The sequence below is a fragment of the Mauremys mutica genome, chromosome 2, assembly GCF_020497125.1.
Source record: "Mauremys mutica isolate MM-2020 ecotype Southern chromosome 2, ASM2049712v1, whole genome shotgun sequence".
NCBI lineage: Eukaryota > Metazoa > Chordata > Testudines > Geoemydidae > Mauremys > Mauremys mutica.
In genome coordinates this window covers 224884291-224901348 of record NC_059073.1, presented here as the reverse complement: position 1 = coordinate 224901348, position 17058 = coordinate 224884291, and the positions used below count along the sequence as shown (strand labels likewise).

The 17058-nt window shown below is 45.1% G+C and overlaps 1 protein-coding gene across 1 annotated transcript in view; it reads right to left on the bottom strand.

Annotated features, from left to right (window-relative positions):
• ZNF385D (zinc finger protein 385D) overlaps positions 1-16127 on the bottom strand; it is a 922283-nt gene extending 906156 nt beyond the window's left edge. Inside the window, exons 1-2 of the mRNA XM_045007121.1 lie at positions 15948-16127; positions 15327-15475 (exon numbers count right to left, since the gene is read on the bottom strand). The gene's annotated coding sequence lies outside the window, so the exon portion shown is untranslated. The remainder of the gene's footprint in view (positions 1-15326; positions 15476-15947) is intronic.
• Positions 16128-17058: the final 931 nt, after the last annotated feature.

Here is a 17058-nt window from a genome sequence, read left to right as displayed (position 1 = left end):
CCCGCCCATCTTCCATTCTTTGTAGGCTTTCTGCTTTTTCTTAATCACCTCTCTGCTTGCTCATCCAGCTTGGTCTACAACTCCTGCCTATGAATTTTTTCCCCTTTCTTGGGATGCAGACTTCTAATAGTTTCTGCAACTTTGACTTGAAGTAATTCCAGGCCTCCTCCACCTTTAGAGCCACAAATTCTTCAGTTCAATCCACTTCCGTAACTAAGGCCTGGTCTACACTAGGACTTTAAATCGAATTTAGCAGCGTTAATTCGAATTAACCGCTCAACCGTCCACACCAGGAAGCCGTTTAATTCGACCTAGAGGGCTCTTTAGTTCGAATTCGGTACTCCACCCCGACGAGGGGAGTAGCGCTAAATTCGACATGGCTATCTCGAATTAGGCTAGGTGTGGATGCAAATCGAACTTAGTAGCTATCCCACAGTGCACCACTCTGTTGACGCTCTGGACAGCAGTCCAAGCTTGGATTCTCTGACCAGCCACACAGGAAACGACCCGGGAAAATTTGAATTCCTTTTCCTGTCTGGGCACTTTGAATCTGATGTCCTGGTTGGACATCGGGGCGAGCTCAGCAGCACCTGCAACGATGCAGAGCTCTCCAGCAGAGGAGTTCATGTAATCTCTGAATAGAAAGAGGTCCCCAGCATGGACAGACCGGGAAGTCCTGGATCTGATCGCTGTGTGGGGCGATGAGTCTGTGCTTTCGGAGCTGCGCTCCAACAAACGGAATGCAAAGACCTACGAGAAGGTCTCCAAAGCCATGGCACTCAGAGGATACAGCCGGGATACAACACAGTGCCGCGTGAAAATCAAGGACCTGAGACAAGGCTACCAAAAAGTCAGAGCGGCAAATGGACGCTCCGGAGCCCAGCCCCAGACATGCCGCTTCTACGAGGCACTGCATGCCATTCTAGGTGGGTCTGCCACCACTGCCCCACCAGTGACCGTGGACTCTGAGGATGGCATAGTGTCGACGGGCAGTTCCTCGGCGATGTTCGCCGATGGGGAAGATGAGGAAGGGTTTGTGGAGGACGACGCAGGCGACAGCGCTTACAATACCGCTTTCCCCGACAGCCAGGATCTCTTCATCACCCTCACAGAGATCCCCTACCAACCCTCCCCGGCCGTTAACCCGGACTCAGAATCAGGGGAAGGATCAGTCGGTAAATGCTATAAACATGGAAACATTTATTTTTTTAAAAACAGGAATAAAAAATGTATAAAAACTATATAAAAACTTTTCCCTATAAAACTATACAAAAAGAAGGTCCACACATATAGGGATGGAACAGAAATCCTCCTGGGACACTTCCACGAAGCTCTCGTAGAGGAGCTCGAAAAGTCTCCGCAGGAGGTTCCTGGGGAGAGGTGCCTTATTTGGTGCTCCGTGGAAGCACACTCTTCCGCGCCAGGCCATCCTAACGTACAGCGGAATCATTGCCTCCACCAGCATGGCAGCATACGGTCCTGGTCTGTGCAGGGATTCTAGCAGCATCCTCTCTCTCTCTCTCTCCGAGTGACCCGCCTCAGGGTAATCTCGTTCGGCGACTGCTGCATCTAATTAGGGCAATTAGTGTACTGTTACTATTGTGAATGCTTGACTTTTACTTTGCATAGCAATGACCTTCATTTAACAGCCACGTGTTGGAGGCCGCAGAGGAAAAGCATACAGTGATCTTTCCCGGGCACAGCCGCGAGGGGCTGGAACAGGGTCAGACTTTATGCTTTCCAGATTGCCTTCAGCGGGAGGGCACAGCTATCCATTAACTGTTAAGCAGCCTATAGTGTAGTGCTTACCAGGCCTGGCTGCTACACGGATTCAGCTGTACCGTCCCGCTTGTCCGATCTCCTGTGCAAGACCGCAGCCAATGAAAGCGTATTCCGAAATCTCGAACTTGTCCTGAGAGCTCGTGAGACTAGGTGCCCTGTATGGTCTTGTTCACAGAAACTGAGTAGACTGTGTTCAGTGTTCGCAAACATGTATCTTTTCAAGGAAATCACTTCCTTTTTCCCATCACACAGCTGCGGCTCTTTCACGAACTGCCCCGGCATCCCCCTCACAGAGGCTGGCGCAGATTAGGCGGCGAAAGAAAAAGACTAGGGACGACATGTTCTCGGAACTGATGGCCTGCTCCAGAGCCGAGGCGGCCGAGCAGAGACAGTGGAGGGAGACCCTATGTCAGCACCAGTGCTCACACAGCGAACGGGAGGACAGGTGGCGGCAGGAAGACCAGCAGGCGACTCAAACGCTGCTTGGGCTAATGAGGGAGCAAACGGACACGCTCCGGCGCCTTGTAGATGTTCTGCAGGACCGCAGGCAGGAGCAGAGAGCCCCCCTGAACTGTATCTGCAACCGCCCTCCCCCGCCACAAAGTCCTGTCCCCCCCTCACCCAAAATCACAAGAAGGAGGGGCGCTAGGGGCCGTGAAAACTGTCACTCCACCCCAGCAGAGCGCTCATGTACCAAACAGCTCTCATGCCATAAATTTTGAGAAGTGCTTCCCTTCCTGGATCACCCAGTCCCAAATCCAAGTTTCATCCCCCCACTGTGTAGTTGAGTATTAAGAGTAGTTTGTTGTTATTCACTGTTTCCGTCACGTTTTCCTTGTCAGAAGACTTTGTGTGAAGGGGGGAGGGGTTTTTTAATTGCATAGGACAGCCTCCATTACCAGGGTACAGACTTGGGGGCAGGATCAACAGCAGGACACACACAGACTGCAGTCACTAGGCACCAGGGTCAGTCTGTGAGGTGTATGCTGCCCCGGGTCAGTCTGTGAGGTGTATGCTGCCCCAGGGTCCTAGCGCCTGCCATCCACAAATGGCAAGGCAGGCTGCCCTTACCATGCCCTTCCACCCTAGCCACGAGCCTCTCCGATGCCCTGAACCCCAGCAAGAGCCCTCATCCACGGACACATACTCACCCTTCCCACACACCCCTCACCCCTTCCTACACCCCAACCCCCAGCCCAGAGCCTGCATCCAAACTCCGTCCCAAAGATGGCACCCCTCACCCCTTCCTGCAAACCCACCCCTTCCTGCACACCCACCTGCAACCGTCCTCCCCCCAGAGACCGCTGTAGGAGCAGGAGCCTGTCATTCCTCTAGTGTAGAAGCGGTCTGTACATCAGTGCACACCATACCCACCACAGTCTGCGTCCATGTTTCAACCCTTGAACAGGAATTCATAATTAAAGAAAACTTGGTTAATAATCAGTGTTCCATTAAATTTATTTTAAAACGTGTGTTGGAAGGGGGAAAACCTGGAGAACGGGGTATGTAACCGCAGATCGAAGTCAACAGTCACTGAAACAGGCTCAGGTTCAGCTTCTCTGTAAATCAACTGGAGAGTCATAGGTTACCCTGCTCTCTGAGGAACCTATCTTTCAAAGCCTCCCGGATGCACAGCGCTTCCCGCTGGGATCTTCTATCAGCACGGCTGTCTGGCTGAGCGTAATCAGCAGCCAGGCGATTGGCCTTAACCTCCCATCCCGCCATAAAGGTCTCCCCCTTGCTCTCACAGAGATTGTGGAGCACACAGCAAGCAGCAATAACGGGGATTTTTTTTCGCTGAGGTCCGAGCGAGTCAGTAAGCTCCGCCATCTCCCCTTGAGACGTCCGAAAGCACACTCCACCACCATTCTGCACTTGCTCAGCCGGTAGTTGAAGAGTTCCTTCTCACTGTCCAAGGCGCCTGTATAGGGCTTCATGAGACAGGGCATTAGCGGGTAGGCTGGGTCCCCGAGGATCACTGTAGGCATCTGCACATCCCCAACCGTTATTTTGTGGTCTGGGAAGAAACTACCTGCCTGGAGGCGTTTAAACAGACCAGAGTTCCTGAATACACGCGCGTCATGAACCTTGCCCGGCCACCTGACGTAGATGTTGGTAAAACGTCCCCTATGGTCCACCAGTGCTTGCAGCACCATAGAAAAGTAGCCCTTTCGGTTAATGTACTCGCTGGCCTGGTCCCAGGATAGGGATGTGAGTCCCATCTACAGCCCCACCGCAGTTTGGGAATCCCATCGCGCCGAAGCCATCTATGATGACCTGGACATTTCCTAGAGTCACTACCTTTGAGAGCAGTTGCTCAACGATTGCGTGGGCTACTTCAATCACAGCAAGCCCTACGGTAGATTTGCCCACGCCAAAGTGGTTCGCTACTGACCGGTAGCTGTCTGGCGTTGCAAGTTTCCAGAGGGCTATGGCCACTCGCTTCTGCACAGTCAGGGCTGCTCGCATCCGGGTGTCCTGGCGCTTCAGGGCAGGGGACAGCAAGTCACAGAGTTCAAGGAAAGTGCCCTTACGCATCCTGAAGTTTCGCAGCCACTGTGATTAATCCCAGACCTGCAGCACTATGCGGTCCCACCAGTCCGTGCTTGTTTCCCGGGCCCAGAATCGCAGTTCCACACCATGAACTTGACCCATTGCCACCATGATCTCCACTGCGCGGCGTACCCTGCTTTGTGAGAGGTCTACGCCACTCTGTGACTTCCTGTCCTCAGCGTGCTGACGGAGACTCCTCGCCCGATTTCTCAGCAGCTGACTGTGGAAGAGGTGGACGATAAGGTGCGAGGAGTTGACAAGGGCCATAAGTGCAGCGATGATCGCAGCGGGCTCCATGCTCGCAGTGCTGTGGCGTCCGCGCTGTAACCGACCAGAGAAGGGCGCGAACAGATTTCCCGCCGGCGCTTTCAGGGAGGGAGGGCGTGATTGACGGTTCAATGATGACAGTTACCCAAAACCACCCTCGACACATTTTTTCCCCCAGCAGGCATTGGGGGCTCTACCCAGCATTCCAATGGGCAGCGGGGACTGCGGGAACTGTGGGATAGCTTCCCACAGTGCACCGCTTCCAAAGTCGACGCTGGCCCCGTTACTGTGGACTCAGACAGTCGAATTAGTGTACTTAGTGTGGATACACAAATTCGACTTCATAAGGTCGATTCCACAAATTCGAATTAAGTAGATTCGAAATAGTCTTGTAGTGTAGACGTACCCTAATTTCCTTAATTTTTCAAAGTTAGCCCTTTTGAAATCAAAAACCCTAGTCACAGATCTATTTTTGTTTATCCTTCCATTTAATTTGAACTGAATTAGCTCATGATTGCTCGAACCAAGGTTGTCTCCTACAATCATTTCTTCTATGAGGTCCTCACTACTCACCAAAACCAAATCTAAAATGGCATCCCCTCTTGTTGGTTCAGCAACTACTTGGTGAAGGAATCCATCAGCTATCGCATCCAGGAAAATCTGAGCCCTATTATTATTACTAGCACTTGTCCTCCAGTCTATATCTGGGAAGTTAAAGTCTCCCATGATCACACAATTCCTATTAGTATTTACTTCATTAAAAACATTAAAGAGGTCTCTATCCATATTCAAATCAGATCCCAGTGGTCTATAACACACACCAAGCACTATCCCAAGGGAGACTCTAGTAGCTTTCTTCCCCAATGTGATTTTTGCCCAGAGAGACTCTTAGTAGCTGTTCTCTAATTGCTCTACCTGTAGAGGGTTAAAAAGTCTCACTGCTATGCATAGGTAAAAGGAAGTAAGTGGACACCTGGCCAAAAGAGCCTATAGGAAGGCTAGAACTTTTTAAAATTGAAACGACTCCCCTTTTGTGGGTCTCCCGGAGAGAGGGGACAGGGCAGAGCTATGCTGTAAAAAGCTCAGGCCAGGTATGAAAATATCATCAGTATCATACCTAGAAACTACTCATCTGAAACCCCAGATATGTAAGTAGATCAGGAAATGTCTAGGAAGACGTGATCAGGTTTATCTCTTTTTATTTCTTTATGGCTTGCGGATTTCTCTGTGCTAACCCTAGGTGCTTTTGTTTTGCTTGTAACCTTTAAGCTGGACCTCAAGAAAATTATTCTTGGTGCTTAATCCTTGCAGTTGCTCTTTTTAAATCTAGCAATAGCCTAAGTTCCCAGCTGTATTTTCTTCCTTGTGTTTTTTAAATAAAATTTATCTTTTTTAAGAACAAAATTGGATTTTTGTGTCCTAAGAGGTTTGTGCACATGTTGTTTAATTAGCTGGTGGCAACAGCTGATTTCCCTTTTATTTTTCCTCTTTCTCAGCTCTTCCCCAGACAAGGGGTGAAAGGGCTTCAGGGTACCCCACAGAAAGGAATTCCCAAGTGCGCCTTCCTGGGCTCTCAAAGTAGTTCTGCACTTGGGTGCTGGTAGTATCTACCAATCCAAGGTCAGAGAAAAGCTGTAACCTTGGGAGTTTAATACAAGCCTGGAGAGGCCAGTATTAATTTTTAGAATCTTTGCGGGCCCTCACCTTCTGCACTCGAAGTTCCAGAGTCAGTAATTAACCTTGACATGGTGGCAGAGCAGTGAGATCATTTTGAACCAGAGGCACAGACCTCAGGATTTTTAAAGGACACATTTTTGCTGTCTGAGGGGGAACAGGCACTCAAAGGTTCAGCCTGCAAAGCCAAGGAGTCCAACAAGCAGTTTATTTTTTTCCTAGCTTTGTGGCAAAGAAATAGCTAGGCTAGAATAGGGCAGCCCTGTGCATGAGGTTGTAGTCAGGCACCAAAACCCTAGAGCAACCAGTCTTCCCAAAGCGGCACGCCATGGAGAAAACAGACCCAGATCAAGGCCAGACATCCAGCTCCATGACAGAAATCCAGGGAGGGGATGGGGGACCGGAGATTTCCCAGGAGGGAAGGGTCAGCCCTCCACAACCCAAGATCCAGGTGCAGGATCGAGGGATGCCCTTTACCCAGACTGAGTTCTAACTGCGGAAGACAGGAATTTCTTCCTAGAGGTGAAGTGCTTGGAGGCAGAAATAGAGCTGAAGTGCTTAGAGCTGGAAAGGGCTAAGCTGGATCAACCAGGTAGCCCTAACAGTCCTCCCACAGGCCCAGGGACCCAGCCAGAGGTGGTGGAACCAGACCTCAGACCAGAATCTATGGCAGTGGTTGTAGATCCAGTTCCTGGGACCCAGTTAGAACCAGCCCAAGAATCAGAACTGGTGGAGCAGTCAGCATCAGAGCACATGCGTGCAACTCCACCAAAGTCAGGGGATCCAGGACAAAGGGTGCCACAGAGTCTACACCTGCAGCAGCAGTTAAACTGGCGCAAGAAGCTCAGTCAAAGCCTAAAGTGCAACCTAGTGTACCAGCGAAGAGCGGTTCACAGTCGATGGAGACATCCCTATCACCTGCATTGCTTCCAGTGGGACCAAGCCCACAACCCAGTGAGGAACTAACATCTCCAGCATCAAGGGAGCAGTTCCAGGAAGAGCAGGAAGAGGATGAAAGCCTCAAGGGAGCTTGAACGATGACACGGAGTGACCCACCGCCTCTCAGCTCTTCCAATAGGTCCAGGTTTGTTACAGAAGGAGAACTCTTATACAAGGAAACCCTTTCTGGTGAACAAGAGGACTGGCATTCTCAGAGACAGTTGGTAGTTCCAACTAATTATAGGGAAAAGCTCTTGAGCTTAGCCCACGATCACCCTAGTGGACATGCTGAGGTGAACAGGACCAAAGACCATTTGGGGTGGTCATTCCACTGGGAGGGAATGGGCAAGGATGTTTCTACCTATGTCCAGTCTTGTGAGGTATGCTAGAGGGTGGGAAAGCCCCAAGACCAAGTCAAGGGACCTCTCCAGCCGCTCCCCATAATTGAGGTTCCATTTCAGCATGTAGCTGTGGATATTCTGGGTCCTTCCCCATAGAAGACACCCAGAGGAAAGCAGTGCATACTGACCTTCATGGATTTTACCACCCAATAGCCAGAAGCAGTAGCCAGAGTGGGAAATTAGCCTTAACAGTAAGTAAAATCTAAACCTCCAGGATAAAGAAGCAGAGGCTCTTTAAAAATGTGTTTCCTGCAATCAAACCTTCCCTTCCTTTGAAAGGCGTGTTTTTCTGTTAATTCTTGTCAGTTCCAGTTAGAACTACTGAATCATCCAGGATGTACATCAAGATCTCTTTGGTACTGGGATTTAGAGTTTGGTGTAAGGCAACCAGATTTTAGAAAGCAATTTAGGGATTAAATGATTCAGTGTAAGGTTTCTGCCACCTATAATTTAAACAGCTAAAAGTCTTTCTGTAGCCCCCAATACTTACAAGGTCATGAGCTCACTTTTACCCTGCTATTTCAATTTGTAAAATATAGTGGAGGCGGTATGAGGGGAGGACTGATCCTGCACAGTTTTTTGCAGGGAGAATTTTTTAATAATAATAAAAATAGCTGTACAAACAGAAAGTAACTCATAGTTTTGACCTCCGGATCAGTACTACTGTCAATTTTACATATAAGAGAATGCCCTCTAATTACCAACATCCAATCTGAATGGGAAAGTTCAGCAATATTTAAAAAAAAAAAAACACTGTCAAGGTTGATAGACTTAGCAAACAGATGAAATTTCAGGCTTGTGATTTTGTGTGTTCATTTATCTAAAGCAGATGTTTTATTACTACCCAATAAAAAGAAAATAAAAAGAAGATACCTTCTTCACTGGACCACAAAAATGCATGAAGTTCATGATTAATATTAATTAGCCCTATTTTATGTAATGAATCATTCACAAGCTAATATTAAATCCTGTTAGTGCATCCCTTAATCAAAATGATTGCTGCATGCTTTCAATTAATAATTTCTCTCCTGTTTGCTTCAGATACCCAGTATTTGGTATTTACTGAATGAAACTGGTAGCATGACACTGCTTCTGCTCCCTGGAAGATTTTAAACAGGGGAACAAAAAATGAAAAATGAATTTTTAGTTAATTTTCAGGTGAATAATAATTTGTACTAAAACTTGGGAATCAAAATTTTATACAAATATCTATGAGTATCATGAACCAACAAATCAAAGCAAACCAGACTTGGTGCTTTTATTTGCTCGCCCTACCCCCCCCCCCTTTTTTTTTTTTAATACTATTCAACCAGATCTAGGGGGTAAAGGCAGTTAAACACAGTTCAGCTTCAAACCTCAACATGGTTATTTTAAATAAATAAATAAATAAAAGAAAAGTGAGATTTTCTGGAGAGATTGTATGACTCCGCTGGGGGGTTTGATAATGGTGAGAGATTTCATTGGCCAGTGGGTTGCTAGTTCATATCCAGCCCACACTGTAGCAACTAAAAGTTACAGTCTGTGGCTTCTTGGCTGGCCTAGATGCAAAGAGTTGTTTTTAATTTCAAGCCAGATACCAGCTGTTCAGAACACCTCACTACTCCCCAAAAGAAGTTCACTACAGCAGCTGTTAATTGGAGTTTTTGTTAGCAGTCTCAGCAGAGGGGCCATGTCTGAAGAATTATACCATCCTCTAAGTCAGGGGTCAGCATCCTTTCAGAAGTGGTGTGCCGAGTCTTCATTTAGTCACTCTAATTTAAGGTTTGGTGTGCCAGTAATACATTTTAACCTTTTTAGAAGGTCTCTTTCTCTAACTCTATAATATATAACTAAACTATTGTTGTATGTAAAGTAAACAAGGTTTTTAAAATGTTTAAGAAGCTTCATTTAAAATTAAATTAAAATGCAGAGTCCCCCGGACCGGTGGCCAGGAACCAGGCAGTGTGAGTGCCACTGAAAATCAGCTTGCGTGCCGATAGTGAGGTTCCCCAATGGCTTGCATTGCCACTGGCTGTGTAGAATATTTCTTTTAAAGACAAACCATGCAGCAACCACTTGGACTTCCTTAACAAAGTTCTTAAAGGAGTTTAAGTTTCATTTCAACCAGTGGAGCAGCAGTTAGACAGGTCATGAGCCATTACTCTCTGGTGGAGGTCAGTGTCATACCCATCAATCATCACATTTCCTTGCATAGGTTGCTGTGAGCTTAGTTAATAATATTATAATACACTATTATGTGCTTCAATATGCAAAAAGCAATTCTACCTGTCTATCTTTCATCCTGAAAGATTTATTTTAGATAAAAGGGAACTATCAAACAGGATAGCAAAAAAAAGAAGGTTTCTGTGAAAAAAAATCCCATCTGTCTCATCTGTAGGGTGACCAGATGTCCCGATTTTATAGGGACAGTCCCGATATTTGGGGCTTTTTCTTATATAGGCTCCTATTATCCCCCACCCTCTGTCTCGATTTTTCACACTTGCTATCTGGTCACCCTACTCATCCGTAACATGCAGCATCAGCACTTCCTCACAAAATGGCACCTACCCCTCCCTGCAGGCTGTAGCTTCTTAGGAATGTAGGGTATACCTATAATGCATTTTGGAGCAAACGGGAGCAAGTCTCTCAGCTCAGTCAATAGACTCAGGCTAGTGGGTTAAAAACAACAGTATAAACAGCACTTCAAAGTTGTGGTTTGGGCTGATGCTCAGACTCTTAAGCCCACCCTAGGTTTCAGAGCCCAAGCCACAACTTCTAAGCTCTGTGTATACAGCTATTTTTACGGCACTTGTGAAAACCCCATTAGCCTATGTCTTTTGACCCAGGGTGGGAGGCTTGCTCCTGCTCACTCCAAAATGCTGTGTAGACATACCCTTAAAGGTACAGTACCCTTATATTTACATATTACAAACAGCACACCCATATGCTGTAGTGTCAGACCATTTTTAGACATTTTTCTACTTACATTTGTATTTCAACTTAATGAAGGATATGTTTATCTTATTGTATTTTAATTTTGTACAGTACCTGCATTGTATTATGTATAAACACCAGTATATGGAGATTTAGGAAGGGTGGTGTCTGGGTGTAGCAACTGGCATGGAACGTTGGGTATGTCAAATTAAAAAGACTTCTGGGTTGCTAGTCAGCTAGAGTTGAGGCTGGACAGTGAACCTAGGAATAAGTGAGGCTGGAGGTAGCTTGTAAATAATAACCTACTCACAGCTAGCTTTTGTTTCTGCTTTACATTGTGTTTATAGTTTTGTTTTTCAGACCAAAAGGCACCTTAACACTCATCTAGGCTGACCTCCAGTTATTTATTCCAATTTAAGTGATTGTAGTTCATTTAAACAGGCATGTTTGGCTGACTGGATTCCAAGAAAGGGTACAAACAGAGCTTCCCTTATGTTCTCAACTAGAACTTAATACAGCATGCAGTTAGTAAGCTCCCCCTTCTGTACTGACGTTCCTCCACCTTCTAAAGGAGCTAGTCCACCTTAAACTTATGCTTCTCAAATATTGATTTCTTCGGCTAACTTAGGATCACTTAAAAGTCTCATTATTACAGCAGAGGAGGAGAGCAAGAGCCAGGCCTGCTTTCCTTGATCCCTCCTTCAGTCAGAAGATGAGACCAAGGATGATCACCCCACTGAAGTAGGGTGTGAGAATTAGCTATGAAAACTCTGGATTCTTCTCATTTAGGGGGAAGCTGTTTGTCTTCATGGGGTGGAGAGATAGGAAAGATCTCTCTCCCTCTTGTTTCTCCTCCCCACTGGGCAAGGCAGGGGGCTGAGACTGGTTATGGTTTCCCCCTTCACAGTCCAAGAGAGGTTCCCCCTCCTCAGTGTAGGTATGTGTGCCTGGTGGTGGTGGCGGCAACAAAGGTGAGCTGCAGTGAACACCCCTGTTTCTCTTCCTTACAAGGGAGGATCCCAGAGCTCAGCGGCAACCCTAGCCTAAAGTGTCTACACAGCACTTAAATGGCGCTTTAGCCAGAATCATTCAGCCTGGGCCAGAGGCGGGTTTTTAATTGCAGTGTAGACATACCCCTAGAGACCATTACCTGCCATCCATACCTCATGTCAGGATGGTGTAAGAGTCACACCAGGAGAAGGTATGGCAGATGTCTGTCTCTTTCAATGGAAAGTGCCTTAAAGAGTGGCAGACCAGTACAGGGGAGGTAGAAGCATGCATTTTGATGGTGATGGGTTTGGAAGGTTGATATCTCCTGAGGAAGATAAGGAAGCCTATCACAGCACCCTCGGCCTTCTTGCTGCACTCATACTGTATCTGAAAATCTGAGGTAGGAACAGACTGGAAGCTTATGTCACTCTACATAGATCAATGCATATTTCATGCTGGCATATTAATCAAATTATTTAAAAGAGCAAATATCTATTCAGGTCAAAGTCAAAGGTAGCTGATTTTGGTAAACATACTGATGTACTCTTCTTCCCTATGACTGATGACTAAGGGAACGTGTTCACTAATAGTGAACAATTACTTTAATGGAGCTCCCTTTCTCAGAAAAAAAGGTATTCAGGCTAAAATAAATTAGCTTCTAAAAATGTAAGCTACCGGTAACTGAATTTCTTTCTAAGTTATCTGATGGAATTCTATTATTTTAAAAGTATATTTGTTCACTTGTTTCCTCTATAGAGGAAATTAGTGCCTTGTGATCTTGATGACCTAGTGCAAATCAGACATATTGCAAGTGGATGGAAAAATCTACCATCAAGCAACATAAGACTTTCCTCTTTAACTGTTGGGAACTGAACTATGCATACATGATAAGCATATACAACTTAAATCATTTATTTAGGACCCCTATCAAGGTAAGTCATAATAAAAAACAAGCAAGCAAACTATTTTCAACTGAAGAAGCTCAGTCAAGTGAGCAGCTTACTAATGTGATTTTGATCAGCTCCCAGAATAGAAACCCAGTTTGTTGGGGTTTGTTTTTTGTGGGATTTTGTTTGTTAGGAGTGAAGGGGAGGGAAATGTTTTGTTTTTTAAAAACCATCTTTCCCTATCAAGACTGTATTTTTATCACCAAGATGATATTTACTATTCCAGAGATCCATAAACTTCATGGATCGGGTTAATCCACTGTACTACTTCAGGAATTTTAAACAAGTCCCTATTGCAATAGATACTATTTCTGTCAACTTAAATCAGCACTGAAACAATACAAGTAATTGTTTTGTTCTATAAATCACATTAACCACACTCTACAACATTAGAGAAACAAGATGGGTGAGGTAATATCTTTTATTGGACCAGCTGCAGTTAGAGAGAGAGAGAGAGAGAGAGACGCTTTCAAGCTACACAGATCTTCACATGGCTTTCATGAATGAGAAACAGATGACATGATGTACCCTCTAAGAAGTTTATCTCCAGTCTATATAATGTTATTTTGAAATGCAATGGTGTGAAGACCAAAGCACAGATGGAATAAATATATGGATGATTGTCAGGACTGCTCTGTCTCCATTACCCCAGGACACAAACTGGCATGTTATTTTAGACACAGTTAATTTGACTACCCATACTACTTTGATCTTCAGGTAGGGTGACAAGTGTAAACTATACAAAAGATATTCTCTACTTTCAGACTCACTCCCTGTGAATAAATTGCATTAACAGCATCTTATATTTTACATGTCTTAATTACACCTGAACCAGAGGGTCTTTCTTCCCTCAGAGGCCCTTTCAGCTGCACAGCTCTTTTCCTCTCTCAAAGCAAAACCCCATGTTTATGGATGATGATATTTCACAAGAACAATCACAGAAACTGACCTTGGCCCAACTTAGACAGATGTTTACTGCAGTTCCACTGAAGTCCCTCTTAGCCTGGCTAGGGGGGCATTTGACACCCTAGACTGCAGTTGAAGAATTAAAAAAAAAAAAACCCACCAACACGTTTTAAAAAATAAACACAACATGGATACTTGAAATAAATACTCTAGTCTTATTGCTTCTAAAAACTTAGCTTCGTATCTCCCCACTCTCTCTACTTGCATTTCCTTAAACACAAGCCATTGAGACAATGAATAACATAGCACAGTATCATATTAAAATATATTTAAAAACAGAGGTAGGCCTTGGAGCTGTGCTGAGTAGCACACACATGAATTTGCATCTCTTGTTTTAGTCTCTCCTCCTCCCCATTTTAGAAATGTATGTCCCTTTTTCCCCTCCACCCCACCCCTTTTTGTCTCTATCAGATGCCTATTCACTCAGCAGCTAACATTAGAGAAGATTCCCTTTTTTTTTTTATTATTATTATTTAAGAGAAAGTCCACTCCACTGACAGCCTGTTGGTGTCCATTCTCCAGGAGTTGGAAGGATTAGTCTGACAAAATTCCAAGGGGGAGCAATCCTCCATTTTCCACACCCCATACAGCAATTAGCAGGATCAGCAAGGGGGAAAAAAAGAGTTATAAAGCAGCAAACTCATCACCCACAGTATAAAATTAGCCCCTAAAAACTCCATGCAACCCTCAACTTTGAAAATAAGATGGAATGACACAGCAGAAATGAAACAAAGGAGTCAAAGTTTTCTTCTCCGAGGGTGTAGGTGGATATCAAGGCAAATTAACATACACAACACAGCAATAGGAAAACACTCCCTTGGGCATTTAACTAACCTCTAGTCCTGAGTAAAAAGTCCAGCCTTCTAACAGACATTTACCACTCTGGTTCTCAGGCTGGCAATCTACAGTCCTTACCCTGAGCACCTGTGCAAAGTGAGGGGGAAGCTGAACTGAGATTAACTCTTTGTTCACTAGGAACCAAATAATACTCCTGCACCCTGCCATGTGAGTATAAAGGTACAGGTCTAAGTGAATCTTCAGAGATGACTGAATACACTAAAGCATGTGAAAACATGCAGAGTGGACTAACAAATTAGTGAATGCAAGAACTACACAAATTTAAATTGATACTAAAGGGCATATTTAGAATTTGATAGTCAACTCAAGAGATAATACAGAAGCATTTGTCTTTTACATCCCTAACTTCCTCAGTCATTTCTTTGGATCTTGTTGTCCACAGACTTTAGCTGTACAATCCACTGTCAGCTACTGATTTCATAATGGGATGGACCCTACCAGACTCCATGCTCTGTACTGCAGATTTAAAATGGATTTCACTCATATCAAAAATTGTTGAGGGTGCTTTGAACACAGTCTATGCACACTGCACCAGATCTTTAGCCATAACTCCAGTTAAACTTATGGAGCTACACAAGTTCACAACTGAGAATGTGGCCCAATGTGTATCATAAGCTTACCACATTCTTGAAATGTGGCTTTATTGGTAACAAACAAGATACACACATCACAGTTTTCTTCCCAAGGTTGGCCATTCTTAGGCATTTCTCTCAGAATCCTTCTGGCCCAGCCCCTCATTTTTTCTATCTCAGAAGGACACACCATTCTTTCTTATATCCTGGTGGGAGCTAACACATCTGCCAGCATATGTAAATAGTGATTACTCTGCATCTTTATTCAGGATCACCTAAAGTTTAAGGTGGCTCAGAAAAGGAGCCCTGAATTCCTATTCAGGAGCCCAGAAGCTACCAATCTGTTACAGGGTGATACAACATAATATCACATAACTGTGACATATTACAGACACTCAGGCACTCATTTTTTTTTAAAAAAATCTTGGCCAATAGTTAGACTCTGTGACAGGGGCTGGGCTTACCAGTGGTGTCACTTAGTGTTTAGGTCACTGGGTCCCAGTTCTCCCCTGCCTCCATCATCTCTCACCATTAGCCACTCCACTGTGGTCCACCTTTTGGTAGGTAGCAAACTCAGCCCTCCAAAGCAGTCACCCATTGAGTTCACCTGCTCCTGGAGTAACAGAGTCCAACAAAATATATATAGTACAAGGTCCCACAGCAGAAACAGCCATGTCCAGGCCACTATGGGTGATATACCCTGGACTCAGGGCTCACATGGTCTCTACCCTTTCCATTTCTGCAATGGGAAAGGTGATGAGAGTTTATGCCCCTCCACAAATTGTGTGGTTGGAAGGGGAGCCCGGGCCCTTCCTCTCCACCAAGCTCAAACCCAATGCCCTAGGAGAGGCAGCAATATTAAACCCACTGGAATGCTTTGAGGCTCCCTTCAGAAGCCACTTCCTACCAGCAAGTTGCCCACAAGACCTTCACTTCAAGTCTGACATAAAATAGCAAAAAACTGAATCTTCAGCCCAACAATGTTCAGCTAGTAGTCTTGTTCTTTGAAGGCTAGCCCCAGCATCACATTTGGGCAATTTCCTGTCTTGCATTTCCCTGCCTGAGGTCAGTCATGCTCTCTTTACCTAGAGTCTCAGGCAGGCTGCAGGCCCTGATCAGCCTGTCTTCAAGCAGGCTCTTCCCTCTTAGCTCATGACTCAGCCTCTCTCCCAAAAGAGAAAGCTCTGAGTTCCCTCTCACATAGATTTCTTCCCTGGGCTCTCATCTAGGGTCATTGCTTCTTGCAGTAAAGATTTCTGTCATGTTCTTACCCAACAGCTCACAAGATAGATCTGTCCTCCCCTCCTATCTTATCTACTCCACCTTCCCCTCCCCTTTCTGAGCTGTAGGGCTCCCTATTAAACTCCTCCTCCAGCTGAGCAGGTTCTGTAGGTGTAACAGGGTAGAGTCACCTGGGCCCAGAACCACTCCATAACCCTTTCTGTCCCAGTGTGTCCCCGCCGCTGCCTCCCATCACAGGCTCCTAAATCCATATTTAAGACCCTAAATTAGTGGCTGTATTTTTAAAAATCCTGAGTACTCACAACTCCCACTGCAACAATTACTAACTCCTATTTAACCTGGAAGATAGAGCTAGAACTCTAGTCCTCAAGTCTCAAACACAGATGTCTACCATTTAAGTTAAAGTGGAGCTCCTTTAACTTTGCTACTAGAAGGGATCTTGTTCTCTGTGGTCAGTTAGTAGTTGGGAACAAGATTCACTTGCATAAAGCTGGTCTCTTACATATTTCCCCTGCTTTCCTATTAGACCAAATATCCTATACTTGTAAGGCTCACAGGAATTTATATCCAACAGTGGGGCACCACTCTATAATTACTTGATTTTCTACACACAGACAATTATTATACAAATCACACACATACAAGGAGATAAGGCTTGAAACCTGTTCCTAGAACTCCAAAAACCACAGTCCTCTACTGCTTGTAGTAGTTCAACTAAAGGCTCTCAATCAGTAGTATTCAATTTGGGAAATTTATATGTCACAATCTTATAGCTACTTCATCTTTACTAGTCAGTTATGTAGTCTGAACTCGTACTGTAATCCACCAGGCAACAAGTTACTTTCTTTCTACCTTGCTGAATCAGTTTACAAGGTATGATCTCCTATTACTGGATCTCTACTTCAGTTCTACTTGAGATTTGATTAACATTTGATAGTTGCTTGTGGTATCATG